This window comes from Ictalurus furcatus, chromosome 19 (genome assembly GCF_023375685.1).
Source record: "Ictalurus furcatus strain D&B chromosome 19, Billie_1.0, whole genome shotgun sequence".
In the NCBI taxonomy this organism is placed as follows: domain Eukaryota; kingdom Metazoa; phylum Chordata; class Actinopteri; order Siluriformes; family Ictaluridae; genus Ictalurus; species Ictalurus furcatus.
Window position 1 is genome coordinate 5,278,164 of NC_071273.1, and position 18,240 is coordinate 5,296,403.

The 18,240-nt window shown below is 37.6% G+C and overlaps 1 protein-coding gene and 1 pseudogene across 2 annotated transcripts in view; both read right to left on the reverse strand.

Annotated features, from left to right (window-relative positions):
• Nucleotides 1-18,240, reverse strand: part of LOC128623011 (NLR family CARD domain-containing protein 3-like) — a 105,770-nt gene that overhangs the window by 84,174 nt on the left and 3,356 nt on the right. The window contains exon 1 of one of the 2 annotated variants that reach the window (XM_053649850.1): nucleotides 6,707-8,248. The exons of the other annotated variant lie outside the window; for it this stretch is intronic. The gene's annotated coding sequence lies outside the window, so the exon portion shown is untranslated. Of the gene's footprint in view, nucleotides 1-6,706; nucleotides 8,249-18,240 lie in introns of those variants that run through there. 2 annotated transcript variants of the gene reach the window in all.
• LOC128623012 (NLR family CARD domain-containing protein 3-like) lies at nucleotides 13,394-17,677 on the reverse strand (annotated as a pseudogene).

The window sequence follows — 18,240 nt, forward strand, 5'->3', positions numbered from 1 at the left end:
GTGAGAGTTGGCTTAACTGCACCTCCTACACTCCAAGACCCTTCTTTCCTAGAAGACCGTAAACACTCTGCCATATGGGATTTACTCTCTCTCTTTCTGTATATTCTCTCTCTTTCTGTATATTTGAGAGTGTCAGATACACAGCACAGAATGAGTTCTCTGTCTCTCTCTCACACAAACGCTATCCTCAGAACTTATCACTAACTCAGCATTATATAAAAACACATCCTTTGGAATCAGATTATATAACGTGTAATATAATAGTGTTTATACAAATACTATGTTTTAAATGTCAAAAATAATATAATGTGTAAATATACTATACTTTAAATCACATCCTTGGGTTTATAAAATGGGATTTTACACAATACATTGTTGTATTCACTTGAGAGAATTTTCCCCACCATAAAGAAACTGCTGTACATGATAAAACTCTCCCATCCACTCTGTACTAGTCACAAAACTAAAGATATCTTTCTTAAAACACTATTGTGCATCACAACTGAGTCTCTGAATGTAGAAAAGGTGCTTTAAACAACTTTGAAACCATTTAATTCTAAGAGCACAGAGCTTCTAACTGATGCTTCACCACAAATATGACTAATAAATGAAGCTCTGCCTCCATGAGCTCACAGCTGTGTTGTGATTGGCCAGGACTGAGTTCTATTAGAGACTGGCTCCCTTACTTTTTCTGAGTATTAGTGATAGGAAGTTTGGATCATTTTAACGACTCGGATGTTTGAATCTCGTTCAGCAAAATGAATGAATCTTTTTCCGAGTCATTTTGTTCATTTCAGCGGAATATCATTAACGTTACATGTAAATTCCCCAACACATCTAGTACTTACGCAAACGTTGAGCACATTTGAAATAAAAATTAATCTATAGGCTAATGCAGCCAAGGCCGAATTATGAAAAAAATAAATTATTAATTAATAGTTTATCTGGGTCTTCAGTCTGTTAGTTCACCTCACTTCATCCGAATCATTTTTTATTTTGTCACATCACATTTGTCACGTCTGTTCCCGGAAACAGAAATGATTATTTCACCTCTTGTGTAGGGCTGCACGATTATTGTTGATCGAGTTATAATTGTGTATGGAGTTAGAAGAATTCTGTGTCTTATTAAACAGTAGGCCTAATTGTTTTCTGTGTCAATCCGTACCTCTGAACAGCAGGCATAATCTAAAACTATGAAACACTTTCTAACAAGTGGTATTAAGTGCTTTGTGTTTGTCTAAAGCAGCTTCACTCTATGACAGTAAATTAAGAACCTTGTGTTTGTCTAAAGCAGCTTCACACTATGGCAGTAAATTAAGAACCTTGTTTTTGTCTAAAGCAGCTTCACTTTGTGGCAATAAAAAAATCAATTAGACACATTCAACAACTGGGTTTCTAAACAATGTGAGGGGTGTACTCACTTTTGTGAGATACTGTATATTTTGTACACATTGTTGCAAAGGGACTGTAATAGAACTAAACTAACAAACATGTCACTGTAAGGAGACATATCAGTACAATAACATGTTACAGCAACAATAACATGCAATAAAATTTAGAGTAAACAAAGTTTATTTTTAATGTCAAGCTCTTTTTTGTGCAGGACTGCAGGTAGACTAATATTACCATCAGTATTTAAAAAGAAATCTGCGGTCTTAAAAAGAACTGGGTCTGCGGCAGGTGCGCAAGGAGTTCTGGGGGCTACTCTCAATATTAATTAATTAACAATTATATTATTTAAAAAGCATTTGAATTCAAATTAACATGAGAGTGTGCACAAAACAGTAGCAAATTAATCACAAGAGAGTCTGAGAATGTTTCTATTTATTTGTCCGACTCGAGTCTGCAGACAGATAGTCTCATTGTCAATCAATCGTGATGCGTCTCGCTTCAACAGACAGACAGGTTTGCTGAAACCACTAACTCTTCTGATAACCTTTTCATAATATTAGCAGCATTTTATATTCTTATCGCCGGTAGTTTTCAGATTGATTGAGAGGGAATGTGTTGGTACGTATTAGCTACTCAAGTTTGTTAAATTTACCTTCTTATATTATGTGTATGTTAAATAGTCAGTAAAGGCACGATGCCAAACAGACAGAGACGGCAGAAAATTAAACAAAAACTGAAGAAGGCAGCTTCCTTATCAACATGGGTGAAAAAAGGTGAGCTAATATGAGACAGATAGTTGCAAAAAGGCATCATATGTGATCACAAATAGTGATAGTCTGTGTTACACGGTGTTCTGTTCGGCCATACACAGATTACCCTTGTCCCCCACGGCACCGCCCCCACTGTCATTGTGCTTTTTTATATAAATAAAAACTATTTATTTCAGTTGGAGAATATTCACTGGACACTACAAACTGAACGCACCTGCTCCATTCAGCATGAGCTGCAGAGTCGCAGCACAGAATAAAAATGAACCCACTTTTCAAGGTCATGAATATATGGTAATATGGCAAATTTAGCCCTGTAGCCTAATATGAAAAATTTGTGATAAGATCAGTAAAATCTCAATTTATCTTTTTAAAATGAAATTTAGAAGGGAAGAATAACAAGCTTTGAAACCAAAAATCCAGATCAGCAAGCAGTGCTATAGTTTAATGGAAATCAGAGAGCTGCTGCCAAATGTAAATTTAATTGTTTTACTGACTATACAGTAAGTGACATACAGTGGGTGTGTCACTATATTTGTGGATGGAAATACTGTAGTTTTTTTCATAATTTTTACATTTTCTTTTAAAGATTCTTTGGATTAATCTCTCTAAAAGTTGCTGTTTTGTTGCAATTATTTCTATAAATGTAAAAATACAATATATCATTAGATTATATTAGTAGTTTAATTCTCATATTCATTATTGTGACCACACACAGTCTGTTTACAATGTCAACCCAGGAGATAAGAATATGTAGTTAAAGTAGTAAAGTAGTTTAAAATAATAAAGTAGTCAAATTAGCCCTTTAGTGATAAAGCCCTTTTTTACATTTGAGCCCCTGCTCCTGAGGAACTCTGCACATCTCTGGTCTGCAGGTACCCCAGTCGGTAGGATGAGGGTTAAATTCTAGTACTTCAAGTACTAACACATCTAGTACTTATGCAAACGTTGATCACATTTGGAATAAAAAAATAATCTACAGGCTAATGCAGCCAAGGCGATTTATGAGAAACAGAAATGATTAATTAATAGTTTATCTGGGTCTTCAGGCTATGCAGTCTGTTAGTTCACCTCACCTCCTGATCAAGGTTATAATCATAAACGAAAACGAACGAAATCATGAAAACTAGGTGTGAGAAAACATTGTTGTTAACTGAAATCAAAATAAAAACGAGGCATTACCAAAAAACGATAACTAACTAAAACTGTATTGTCTGTTTGCAAAAGTAACTAAAATAAAATACAATTATAGAGTAAATGTCCTTAGTTTTCATCTTTGTCAGTGTCTTTCATAGAGCAAATATCTTTCAGAGTTGACATTTCTGACTGGGAACCCGGAAATTATGAAAATCAATGTCAAATTGAACACAGCATAGTCCATGCTCCTCACCTGGCATCATGGCGGTACCGAAAGTCGGAAGAAAGTGGCAGAGTCCTATTTGGGATTACTTTGAATATGACTGTGTGTCAGATAAAAGCAAGTGCCTTGCAGTGGAAGGTGGTGAAATACGTGGACAATTTATTAAAGGGAAAAATCCCACGAATTTGAAAGTACATTTGAGAAGCGCGCACAAGGAGGCTAGCCTAGTTTACCTTAATAAGGTAAAGGAGAACGCCACGCCCCCCTCCCCCGAAACAGAAGATAACCCCGGTACAGGGCTAGGCAGCATGACGGAGACAACCGTAGGACCGAGAACACTACAGCAGAGCTTTCACCGGAGAACCTGTAGCTGCTGGTTAGTAAATACACAGGAACACCACAAGCGGGAGGAAGCGTTGGTTCATATGTTTATTGATACTGGGATGTCTACACAACTGTGTGAGTTGATTGCCTTCAAAACGTTCTCCACTTTACTCGAACCAAAGTTCAAAACACCTGGAGCTGCAAGAGTCAACAGCCTTATTGGGGCTAAGATGGATACGGCAAAGCAGAAATGAAAAGAGATCATTAAGGATACGAGGAAGAGAGGAAGAGAGGATTAACAGCATCTTTCATGGGTGTGTCAGCTTATTTGTGCCCATATGTACATTTTATGTAGCCTACTCGTGTTATTGTTGAATAGATATTTCTAAAATTGTATGATGTTTTTGTTGATCTTTTAATACACAATACTTTTTCTGGCCTTGACAAATAACCCATATTACAAAAGACTAAAACACTAAAACTAATAAAAACTAAACTAAAACTAAGCATTTTCAAAATATGGAAACTAAACTAAACTAGCAAACCCGCTTTAAAGACTAATTAAAACTAAACTTAATTTGAAAACAAAGTTAAAACAAAATAAAAACTAATGAAAAATGCAAAACTATAATAACCTTGGTCCAGAGTTAGTTCCCTGATACATGACACCTGCGTTGTGTTATCAGTGAAGAACAGGAAGTAGAAGACCAGAAACCAGCGTAGGCAACTGTATGGGGGACCCCATCCTGTGAGGGTCCCCGAGGGCTGATCATTTAAATAATTTTCATCTTAAAATAATGTGCAGCAACATTTCAGCAATCCCCTTTAAGGTTGAAATCCCAATCACATTTGAAGATTCATTTATGCTCCTGCACCACCCCTCCACACTCAAATCACACAAGCTTCAATTCTCGAAAAATGAATCTGAAAAATGAACATGTCTGGCAGTCAGAAGCTCAAGGGAACACACTTGAGGAAAAGAGGAAACAGGACAGTGGTAAGGGATGGAGATAATGACGAATGAATTAAGGATAATTAAAGACAAACAAACCTGCATCAAGTTCATTTTCATTTCACCTTATTATGAGACGAATTACTGGTAGTACTTTGCTAGGGTTAGCATGTTTTGAGCAGTGTTAGCAGTTCGTAATATGGGCTGAAATGCAATAGGTACCATGAATAATGCGTACAACACCGCCACCACTTGGCAAGTACTGGTACTGTGTCTCTTGCTCACGTGAAATCACTACTTTACGTTAGTTAATATGTTCGTTAAAACCAGGGGAACAACCATCTCAACAAGTTTTTCTATGTTCTTACGATTGTTTTGAATAAAGTCTTCGAAACACACATCTACTACAATTCCTCAACAGCAGTAAAATGTAACAACAATATCTCTGGGTAACTTAAAGACATAATAACAACCAAATCTGTCAGAAGGGCCCCATGCATTTATTGTGCCTGGGCACCCACATAATCTAGGTTTGCCTCTCCCAGAAACTCTCTGACATATAGGATTTATTCTTTCTCTTTCTGTATATAAAATGAGAGTGGCAAATACACAGCATAGAAAGAATTCTCTGTCTCTGTATGTCTGCCTCTCTCTCACACACACGCACACGCACACACAGACAGACACATACACAAACCACTATCCTCAGAACTTTTACCATGAACTCAGCATTATATAAAAACACATCCTTTGGAATCAGATTAAATAACATGTAATATAACAATATTTACAAATAGTATGTTTTAAATGTCAAAAATAATATAATGTGCAAATATACTATACTATAAATCACATCCCTGGGTTTATAAAATGGATTTTACACAATACATTGTTGTATTCACTTGAGAGAATTTTCCCCATCCCAAAGAAACTGCTGTAGATGATAAAACTCTCCCATCCACTCTGTACTAGTCACAAAACTAAAGATATCTTTCTTAAAATACTATTGTGCATCACAACTGAGTGTCTGAATGTAGAAAAGGTGCTTTAAACAACTTTGAAACCATTTAATTTGAAGAGCACAGAAAAATACCTATTTATCCCCAGAGCTTCTAACTGATACTTCAGGGGAACTGATAAATAAAATATGAATAATGAATGAAGCTCCGCCTCCAGGAGTTCACAGGTGTGTTGTGATTGGCCAGAATTGAGTTCTATTAGAGCCTGGCTCCTTTACTACCCCGGATATTTTCTCTGAATCGCTCAGTCTAAGTCTTTGTTTTTCCCCCCATGTCACTGAATTTAAAACTGCTTTAGTTTTTGACAGTAAGAATTTGCAGAAAGCATATATAATAGAGACTAAGTAACTGAGCGATAAGACTTCACAAAGACATAGTTTGAAAACGGTCTCTTACTGTGGACTGAGTGTGTGAGATTGGATGCAGGTGTGCGTGATTATTGCGTGATTATTGCAGACCATGTTTGTAGGGAGTAGTGCAAGAAGTTTTCCCCCAAGCATTACAAATTGAGGTTCAGGTTCTGCTGACTCTGATTTCACTCCACACAACACCTGTTTACAGCCTTTAAACACACCATGACTTCTGCTTCCAGACCGCTAAATGTGACCAAATATATTTTAAAAACACATGATGTTTGTTCCACACTGATAAATCTATATTCCCCAAACATTCCTGAATGTTTCATTCATGAGAAATTGAAGAGAGGAAGTTGAAAAGTCTGTATAGTACATACGCCATTAAAAAAAACCTGTTTTACAGGTAAGGTCACACCTGAACCTCACGCGCTGCAGATTTCCTACAGCTGACTTTAAACGAGTTTTATTTACAATATATCATCATTCTTCTTATATAGTCGTTTATACAAAAAAAACAACAACAATAAAGCACTCACCCTCAGTCAACAGTCCTTGTTGTGTGATATTAATAACATCGTTTCTGACTTAAAGATTTGTTTTAACTTCTCCAACCGCTCCACAAAATGTAGTCGAGTCTGAGGGAGAAACACTTTCACTTTAGGAAGGAGGATTCATTACAGGTGATGAGTTGTTCGGGAATGAGTCGACTCTTTGAGCCGGATCTTTTTGCTGAGAATTCATTAGTATTATGTTTTCATGATTCTCTAATGCATTTAATCACATACAGTACAACATACTAGCAGTAATTTATCCTCTCTGTAGTGCACTTACATAGGAAAGAGACTGCGGTAAAGTTAGTTTCACTTTCACATATTCACATTTCTGTCTTCAGTAGCTTTAGTAGCTCAAAAAGGATAAAATATCCATACATTCATCCATTTTCTGTACTGATTATCCTTACTGGGAACCTAGATGGGGTGCCAATCCATCGCAGGACACAATCACACCCATTCATACACTACGGACACTTTTTTTGGTTAGAACATGTTAATTATTGTTATTCACAACCAAAACAATCAGCTACACCTTTTTAGTAAATGATGCCATTTAAAATCCAGAGAATTCATTGTTTATTAATTTAAATTATTACTGACGTTTAAATAATTTTTATTTGCAGGAAAATATGCACCAGCTACAAGGTACACTCTTTACTTACATGTACACTCTTTACAATAAAATACTGGCATCAAGACTTCCAGCTGTGTGCCGTCATTTTTACAGTGTGTTGCGGGCAGGCCTGGATTAAGAATTCAGATAGAGATAGAGATATATTCTATTAACACTATATGAAAGTAGCAGTTCTTTACAATAAGTGCAAATAGTTGTTGAATGCTATTTATACTTATAAATGGCAGATAAACAAGAATGTATGTGCCAAGTTAGAAATTAAAAGGAGCCATTGTTCACCTTACCTTCCTCAAACCAATGGACTGGTAGAGAGGATGAACAGTACCATACAAAGATGAGGCAAATGGTTGATTTAACATGAATTCATTATATACTTAATTTACATTATTGTCAGATGTACCAAATGATCTTCAATTTACAGCAGCAAATGCAAGTGGGACCATAAATATATCTTTTTGGGAGATGCCTATTGTCAGTTAAAATGAATATTTTTTTAGAGCTCTTGTCATATCACAGCAAACCAGTGACTACATTTCCCATCCCGCACTGCGGCCTACAAACATGGCCACCATGGACTGCAATTCCCAGAACACTCACATTCATTCAAATCATGCACACCTGCATCCAATCTCACACTCTCACGGCACAGTATAAAGAGACCATTTTCAACCAATGTCTTTGTGAAGTCTTATGCGCAGTTGCTTAGTCTCGGTCATATTTCCAAGGCTTATATTGTGTTTGCAGTTCTGGTTATTGACTTTGTTTACTCTGTTGACCTTGATTCTCTGCGTTGCCTAGTTTAGCCTATTTGCCTGATCATTTGACCCTAGCCTGCCTTGTACTTTGATTTCTGCCTGACCCTTTGCACTTCTTGTTGTTTGATTAAACTGCCATACCTGCACTTGCTTCCGTCTCAGCCTCTATTATGTGATAGCTCTCAGCAAGCTGGTAGCAAAAAAATGAAAATTGGGACGAGTACTTCGCTGCGGTCATGTTTAGGTTGTGGACCAAAAAACAAATAACAACTCAGTTCTCCCCATTCTTTGTGAGGTTTTGGTGAGAGGCTCGGTACCCAACAGACATGCCAGAACACTTCATGGTTAGTAAACTCATGTCTAAATATAATTTTAGGTCTATCGATACAGTGTTGAAAACATGGAATGAAAGAATGTAAAAACATGTTCACACGTAAACAGTGTTGAGGTTGTTGTGGCTGAAAGGACATAAAGTGCCTTAATCAAATTAAGGATATTGCTCATTGGCAATGTCATCAAGCAGCAGGAGAGTACAGGAAGGTAAATGAAGCACCATGCTCCTAAACTTACCTTAAAATGTAGGCAACCAGGTGTGGAGACAGAATATAAGAAACCAAGAGAGAAAAGGTGGCAAACTGAGGCAAACTTCCTTGGCCCTTTCACTGTGATGGCACTATAGTGGAAAAGTGAAAAATCTGCTGAGAGAAGATGGTACTGTTTTCAAAAACGTCAGTGGACACAACAGCAGCAGTCCAAGCATTAGCATTCCCTACATCTTCAACAGCACCAGCCTCACCAGCAGCACCAGCCTCAATAGGCCCTGTCTCAGCAGCCACCTCACTAGCTCCAACACATGCACACACTTCAGTTGATAAATTAGGTAGTATGATAGATTTTTTTTAAAATAGTAATTTGTACAAAATGAACAAAATCTTGTACTATAATATTGATGTTAATAATGTTGTATAGTATAATACAGCCTACTGTATTTTTTTCAGATGTGCAGGAGGCTTGGGCAGGGAAAGGTGTGCATGTACTATTTTCCAAAGTGGGCCTGTACAAACTTTTTTTATTGGGATACTGAAAAGACTGATCCCAACAAGGAGCTTGAGACTGAGGTATCCCTTTTTCATTAATGTATGAAATTATCACTTTCCACTGCCTAATACAAAGACCTTAAGTCATTCAAGGAAATTCAGTAACACTACAACAATGCAGTTGATAGTATTACAGTAAAACTGCCCCTGTCTAATTCAAGCCCAATTCGTAGTTGGGATGCTGTCTAAAATGTAAATAAATGTCAATAAAAATAGAATGCAATGATTGCAAATCTCATATACACATGTTATTCACAATAGAACATCGAAAACATATCAAATGTTTAAGATGCAAGACATCTCAGCCTTTATTTTGGACACTACTGTGTACAGCTCATTGTCACTTATTGTACTGAACAACAATAAACCTGTGACAGAGAATTCATTCATTCTGTGAAAACTGTCCTCTGACTGACACCCAGTAAGTTAACTATGAACAGGATTGACAGTTGGATGTCTAGAAATGACTTCAACCTTTCTTACAGCGTTCCATCACTCCTGCAGCTACTTCTACTCAATACGTGATCTTTCAGTTTCCATCTGTTCTCACACCAATGTGCGGAGCTGCCAAAGAGCATTTAGTGTAACATCTGGAACATAAATTTGTTCTGTTAATGCATCAATAAGAACCAATTCATGTGTGCAAAGGAAGTTTAGGTTATCGAGGTCAAAGTTAGAGGCAGAATCGATGATACCATTCTCCAAAATATTTTTTTTTCCTCTCAAAAAAATCACTTCTAAACAAGTCAAGGATAATTATCTGCACATGCCTCAAATATTACATACAGCTATCATAAATAAATGACATTTTACCCTTTTACTGAAATAAAATTGTAATTTACATTAGTAAACATTCTGGTGCTTTATCCTAGCCAGCACATAAAATAAGGTAACACATGCAGCATAACACAAGCTGTGCTGTATATTCACCCCCAACCTGAAACAAGCTGTACACAAGATACCAGCTGACTAGCAATGAGCAATGTTCACTAACTAGAAAGAAAACATGCAATCTCTATTTTCAGCAATGTAAAAAAAAAAGGAAAAGAAAAGAAAAAGCATTTTTTCTTCCCCTTGCTTGGGCCCCAAGTGCGCATTGGCCCCTGGGCCCGTGCCCATAATGCCCATTGGATAATCTGTCCCAGCCATGATCTGAAACAAACTGTGCATAAGATACCAGCTGAATAGTAATGAGTAATGTTAACTAACTAGAAAGAGAACATGCAATCCATCTTCATGGGAATGTGTAAAACACAAAATACTGCATCAGGGAAATAATATTTCAGTTCATCCAAAGTGAAAGTGCTGCACAAATCTGTCAGTAGTTCCAAAAACTGCCTCACAGTAACAGCTGATGGGGAGAAAGAGAGAAGTGTGCTATGGAGTATTGTCCAAACCAGAATAGGAAATATGATTATGTCACCACTGAGTGTCTAAAATTAATAACTAAATGTAAAAGGTGAAAAGTTTAGAATGGGTAAGGCATTTTATTTAAGTACACTCTCAATAAAAAAAACAGTCTACAATGTACACATGAAAAAAGATTCCACTACTGACCTGCCTAAAAAGATGAGAGAGGGAAGCATATAAAAAGATACACAACAGTGTCCTAAAAAAGGTGCACTCTAAAATTGCTGAGTTAAACAGAACCCAGTTTTGGTCGATTCTGAAATCCAGCGCTGGGTACAATGTGGACCGACTCAGTCTGGACTGTTTTATCTCAGCAAGGCTGGGTTATGATGTTGACTTAAATTTAAGTACAAAAAGCACTTTTCTCTACAAAAACAATTAGTGGAACAATATTTTGTTCACAATTTTGGTCACAAATTGTTGAAATATTATTTTGCTACAAAATTCCTGTTAAATACTCAAGTTAATTTTAAACAACAAAAATAACATTGTATTTATGTACTTTATTTCTTCAAAGTGTATTTCATTGATACAATTAGGCAAGACATTATAAATGCTTAAGTACAATATAATTTTAGTTATGTATCCAGCAAATCAGCTAAACAATGCATGTGTAAAGCTATTAAAACATTCCAATATTAGACAAATATTAATCAGGTAAAACAGAAAAACTATATCATGCAACAGTTAGTTCTGGTCCATTCAATTGATTGGACAAGCAGAGTTCCAAGAGTGCTGATATTTAGTATAACAGCACTGCTACACTAATTAACCAAAGGACACATGACCTGTAGTGAGTCTCCTAGTGGCTTCCTCAGATGCCAATCCTGTTGGGTGAGAATTCCACCAATGTCTTGAAACTGTTCCTGTCCATTTTAGCTGATGATCTTCACACACTGAATATAAAAGAAAAACGTGAATTAATAACCACAAACTGGACTGTGGTACTTCATGATCAACATGTAATCATCTCTGCTCCAAGAGAAACATCATCATCTCCTGTTTATAATTAATCATTCTACATTTCTTCATTCTTACTAACATCTGTGTTATAACATTTAGCGAGAACAAATGAGAACTTCCACAAGTTCTAACAGGAAAATGAGCAGATATTTACCCATCACATCACTGCTCTTATCCAATCACACGCTTTGGAGATTTTTAAATAATGAACACTACTGTGTCATTTAGCTCTTGTTCAACATTTATATTTAAGTGCAGACTTTAAGAAGAAGCCGAGATGAATGTTACAGGAATGACAGAAGACACAGGGTGGAGGTAGGGTGCTGGAAGAAGTGACAGAGTGAGTAAAGTGACTGCTTAAATAAAAATATGTGGCATAAAATATAATCTTTTTAATTTGCTTTTATGAAAGTTGAGAAGAAAGTGTGCTGCTTATGTAACAAGGCTGTCTTAGGTGGTAATCAAACCCAGGTCTCTCATGTACAGAAAGTCACTGGCAGAGCTGTTTCCCAAGTAATGAATCAAAGAGCAGCAGAGGCAAGGAGGCATAGATGATCCACAATAGAGTCTTTACTGACGAAAAGAGCAACAATAAAGGAAAAAAGATATTTGGGGGGGGGGGGGGGGGGGGGGCAAACAAACCATGAGCTACACAGACTTAGCTTGCAGCAGGCAACACTGGCTTAAGATTGAACAATGAGGCTTAGTCCAAGGCTGTTTAAATAGGGGAAAACCCAGCTGTAACAAATCAGGCCTAATGAGTAGCAGAGTTCAGCATGAGTCTGGAGAGAGGCGCCCCTGCCAACCAGGAGGGGCATCGCAGTCCAGTGAGGAGTTCTTACAGCTTATCAGAAACAGGGAAAAGCAGAGATCATCTTGTTCAGACAAAAGCAGCAGTATGAAGTCAGAGATAGCAGGCTGTCACAAGGAGACCAGGTGTTCATTTACAACCACTCTCATGCACTCATCTGTGATATTTTGTAGACTCTGTCTGACTCCCTGTCTTCTACCTTCACATGAATTTTAAATCAACACACTTTACTGAACACAAAACAGCATTAAAGCCAATTGTTAGGAAAAAAAAAAACCCTGATGAAACAGAATATAGTGAAATTTTGTAAAATTGGTTTTATTTCCTAACCTGGTAATCTGATATTTATTGGAACTTAAGACAAACAGAATAATGATAATGAGGTTAAATGATTAGTCTTTTATTTTATTTCCAACATTTATCTAAAAAGGTCATGACTCACATCAGTTCCAGCAGTTTGTAATGTTCATCTTTAAGAGCAGACAGCAGCTTCTTTCCTGAGTCTCCTATTTTATTATCAAACAGATTCAGTTTTCTCAGGTGTGAGGGGTTTGATCTCAGAGCTGAAGTCAGAGCAGCACAGCCTTCATCTGAGACACCACAACGACGCAACCTGTAGAGAGACACAATGACACACTTCACTCTCTCGATCTCAGTCAGAGGAACAACAGCACTGACTTTCCTCTGGTTGTAGACAGTTTCTCTCATCATGGACTGAGTAAAACACACTAGATCTTTAGAAATGTTTTTAAGTAACTTTTCCTCGCTTCATACATCTCAACAAAATCTCTTTTTTAATCAGCGTTCACGTGAACAGATCTTTCTTGATAAGATCAGACTGTCTGTAATCAGACCTAAAACAGGGTCAGACTCTAAATAACTTTTGGAGAAGTTGTTAGCTCACTGGTTCATGTACTTTTTTAAAATGAGACTGTGAATGTGTAAATAGTTTATTCAATATTGACTGTTTTATTTATACAGAATGTGCTTGTCTATTATTATGACTTTGATAAAGATTAGAACATGTTTTATAATTAATGATTTAAAATATGATCTTACCCCAGTATCTCTAGTTTACAGAGAGGATTCTCCAGTACAGCAGAGAGACTCTTCACTCCTGAGTCTCCTATTTTATTATCAGACAGATACAGTTCTCTCAGGTGTGAGGGGTTTGATCTCAGAGCTGAAGTCAGAGCAGCACAGCCTTCATCTGAGACACCACAACCACTCAACCTGTACAGAGACACAATGATACAATCTTCATCAACAGACTTTTATCATGGTTTACTTTCAGAGAAGGTAAACTCTTTATTGAACTAGTCTGTTACACAACACACAGAAAAGTTACTGAGCAATTTCACTCAATGCAGCTTCTTAAAGCAGCAGCTCCTAGTGAGTGAGAACTGGGGTTTGTGAATAATTTTAACAAGACCCCGGTGTAACCCCTAGCAACAAGTGTGCTTTTTTGGTGGGCCAGACAGCTTTACCACTGCTGTTGTTATTTAGAATTATTGATATTAAATGTACTAGAGCTGTAAAAGTATTGCTGGCTTTAAAAGTAATTAGTCAGGTTTAATAGAAGGTATCTCTGTTTATCTCTATTTTTAATGCACATGTAACTAATTATAAGTACATTTAATAATTCTTTAATGCATGAGTGACTCTGGAGAGAAATCAATATCACTTATTGACTAATCTATTTGTTCTGCATGTTGTACTGTTACAGAACATTCCAGGTGAAAAACAACACTGTATACAACTGCTGCTTTTAGTGAGTTATTGTGACTCTCTGAGAGATGATCTTACCTCAGTGTCTCCACTTTACATTGAGGATTCTCCAGTCCAGCACAGAGACTCTTCATTCCTGAGTCTCCTAGTTCATTCCCAGACAGATCCAGTGTTTTCACAGTCAGATGCAGTTCTCTCAGATTGGAGGTTTCTGAGCTGAGTGCTGAGACCAGAGCTGACCAACTTCTCACTCCAAGTGAATCACACCTGATACTGAAGGAAATAAAATAATACATAACTAACACCCGTCCTTTCAACATCATTGTTGCCCTGGTTATGAAATCTCAGTCATGTGGTTCTTAAAAAATGTCTTCAACACAAATTCCCAATGAAACACAAGAGTCTGTGGAGGTACAGGTGTGAGACGGTATACAGTCCCATCCCTGACAATGAATACAACTCAAACTGTACAGTTTACTGTGGAGCAGGCGGCAGGTGATGATCATGTCCGAGCGGCTAAAGAGCAGAGTGAATCACTTAGTTACTTTTACCTCAGACTTCCCCTGAGGAGGATATGGCATGTTGTTGTTGTTGTTTAATAAATGTTTGTCATGTGTTGTTCTTTTTAGATATATGACTGAATGATAAGAGTTTTCTTGAATATCATTAACTGAAAAAATAGCCATAAAATAATTAGGCTCTTAGTCTAACTAGTAACAGGGGCACTCTCAATGCTGAGTTAGTAATCAGCTGAATGTGATCTGGGAAGTGGGTCATGTGACTGAACATGTGATGGAGTTTGTAGTCCATTGTGTTGCTGGGAAATGGAGTTTAGTGCAGGTGTGTTCTGGGAGTTATTATGAAAGCAGGTGCCATAAGAATCATTTTCAGGTGCTATTAGGAAATATTTTGGGGTACTGTCAGTGTTGGCACCAAGCTGCCAGCTGCCACTGTAGGGCACTTGAGCAAGACCCTTAACCCTCTCTGCTCCAGGGGCTCTGTATCATGGCTGACCCTGTGCTCTGACCCCAACTTCCTAACAAGCTGGGATATGTGAAGATAGGAATTTAGATGTGCTGTAATGTATACTGTATGTGACAAATAATGGTTTCTTCTTAGAAGTGATAGTTACATTTTAAAGCTCAAGTCAGCTTGATTGTATTTCCCCAATTATGTATTTCACCTACATGTATTTTACATGTATTTCATTATTTATTTATTTTATTTTATGTATTTCACCTGCTCTTCTGTATAATTAAATTGTTTATAATTTTTTTTATTCTTTAACGTATTTATATATCTATTTGTTAGCATTAGTACTCCACCCTGTATCACCTTAAATTCAAAACATCCCAAAGTAGGTATTTGTCAAAGTGTGTTCAGTTTCTCTCGTTCTAACACTGTAACAGTAGAACAGTTATATTCAGCTTTACTTACATTGCTTTTCTGGAGGCTGCAATCACAGGCATCATCTTCAGAAGAACAGTTTCTGGTATCGTATCTGTACTGGTATATTTATTCAGGTCAAATTCTTCCAGCTCCTGTGCTGATGTCAGTAACACAAACACCAGAGCAGACCACTGTGAAGAAGAGAATTCACTTTGTTTTCCAGATTTCAGGTAGTGCTGGATTTCCTCCACTAGAGAATTATCACCCAGTTCATTCAGACAGTGGAACAGATTGATGGATTTCTCTGTAGGAAGATATCCACTGATCTTCTTCTTAATGTACTGAACTGTTTTCTCTATGCTCTGGGAGCTACTTCCTGTCTGTGTTACTAAGTCCTGTAAGAGTTTCTGATTGGACTTCAGTGAGAGACCCAGAAGAAATCGAAGGAAAAGATCCAGAGGCCCAGTCTGACTTTTTAAGGCCTGATCTACAGCACTCTCATGTACATTTGAGATCCTCCTTGCAGAGTACTGATTCTGTCCAAGAACATTTCTCTTTTCCATCATGAATGTCAGGTGCACATACAGAGCTGCGAGGTGCTCCTGAATGCTCAGATGAACAAAGCAGTACACTTTATTCTGGTGAAGCACAAACTCTTCTCTGAAGATCTGTGTACACACACCTGAGTACACTGCTGCTTCTCTCACATCAATACCACACTCTCTCAGGTCTTCCTCATAGAAGATCAGGTTCCCTTTCTTCAGCTGCTGAAAAGCCAGTTGTCCCAGTTTAAGAAGCATTTCTTCATCACTCTCCTGCTTCTTTGAGTACTTTTCTCCTATGATGTTTGTCTGAATGATGAGGAAGTGTGTGTACATTTGAGTCAGAGTCTTGGGGATCTCTCCACTCTCTGCTTCACCCAACATTCTCTCTAGAACAGTGGCTGAAATCCAGCAGAAGACTGGGATGTGGCACATGATGTAGAGGCTTCTTAATGACTTCAGGTGTGTGATGATGTTATTGGCCAGGCTCTGATCACTGATCCTCTTCCTGAAGTACTCCTCCTTCTGTGGGTCATTGAACCCTCGTACCTCTGTGACTCGATGGACACACTCAGAGGGGATATGATCAGCTGCTGCTGGTCGAGAGGTGATCCAGATGAGAGCAGAGGGAAGCAGATTCCCTTTGATCAGGTTTATCAGCAGCACATGCACTGATGCTGATTCAGTTACATCACACACTCTCACTGTGTTCTGGAAATCTAGAGGAAAACGACACTCGTCCAATCCGTCAAAAATGAACAGAACCTTTTCCAAACTGGACATTTCTGTTTCTTTTGTTTCATTAAAACAGACATGAAGGAACTGCATCAGAGTCAGTTTCTGGTCCTTCATCAGATTCAGCTATCTGAAAGGAAGTGGAAATATGAGGTGGATGTCCTGATTTGCTTTCCCTTCAGCCCAGTCCAGAATGAACTTCTGCACAGAGACTGTTTTTCCGATGCCAGCGACTCCCTTTGTCAGCACAGTTCTGATGGGTTTGTCTTGTTCAGATAAGGGCTTAAAGATGTCATTGCATTTGATTGGTGTTTCCTCTGTTGTTGTTCTCCTGGATGCTGCCTCGATCTGCCTCACCTCATGTTCTTTACTGACTTCTCCACTGTCTCCCTCAGTGATGTAGAGCTCTGTGTAGATCTCATTCAGGAGTGTTTGGTTTCCCAGGTTTATTATCACTCCATTCAAACACTCAAACTTCTTCATCAGATTTAATTTGAACTTTTTCTGGAATTTATTTACAGCAGCAGATTCTGGGTCGTGCCTGTGAGATGGTGAAGTAGGGAGATGTGGTGAGACATGGGGTCCAAATATTTCCTATGATCTAATCACTCTGTAGTTAATAACAGCAGAGAGGTTTATAATATCAGTGTGTCCGTGTCACAGTCATATTGCTGGTTTTGATCTTACCCTGTATCTGTGATGATGTTCTTTTCTATTCTGTCTCCTGTTCTCTGTGGAACACTGTGAACAAAAACTGTGGCTGTTAAAGAAGATAACTTCCATTACTTGAACACTGTAGTCTAAACCGTTACCTTAATTTTTCTATAATAATTATTTTTGAGTGCAATAACATTCAGAAAACACAGTGCTAATCTGGCGCCTGTTTTAATTCCAGGTATTCTAGATTATTTCCTGTATAGACCTTAAGGATGTAATAAATCACTTTGAATGAATATGTAATGTTTTCTAAACAGAGACAAGTACACAATTTTGTAAGAAATTTTGCCAGAAAGCATAACAGGTATAAAATCCCCAACTATACCCAAGATAATATCAAGGTCTGAATCTGACGCCAGTCCATCAAACATGGGGGCAATTTATGTTAGCCAATCCACGTAGTGCTATGTGTTTGGGAATATGGGAAAAGTGGTGGAATGGGGCCAGTGCTCACTAGATAATGGTATATTCAGAGATCTGAGATAACTGTGATGGTGTGATTGTGATGGATTTAGGGTTGCCACATTCTACTAGGAAAAAACAGGGTGCCCTTACTTCTACCAACCCCACACTTCCCTTCCTTGGCATGTTACCTCAAAAACAAGTGGTTGAATCTTGAAACAGCAAGGTCGACTGTTTAAAATTGGTTTTCTTCAGAAGCTTCCTGGCTGTTTAACATATATTTTAAAGGTATTTCAGGAATACAAATTAGTAACATGGGGGACTAGACTTCTT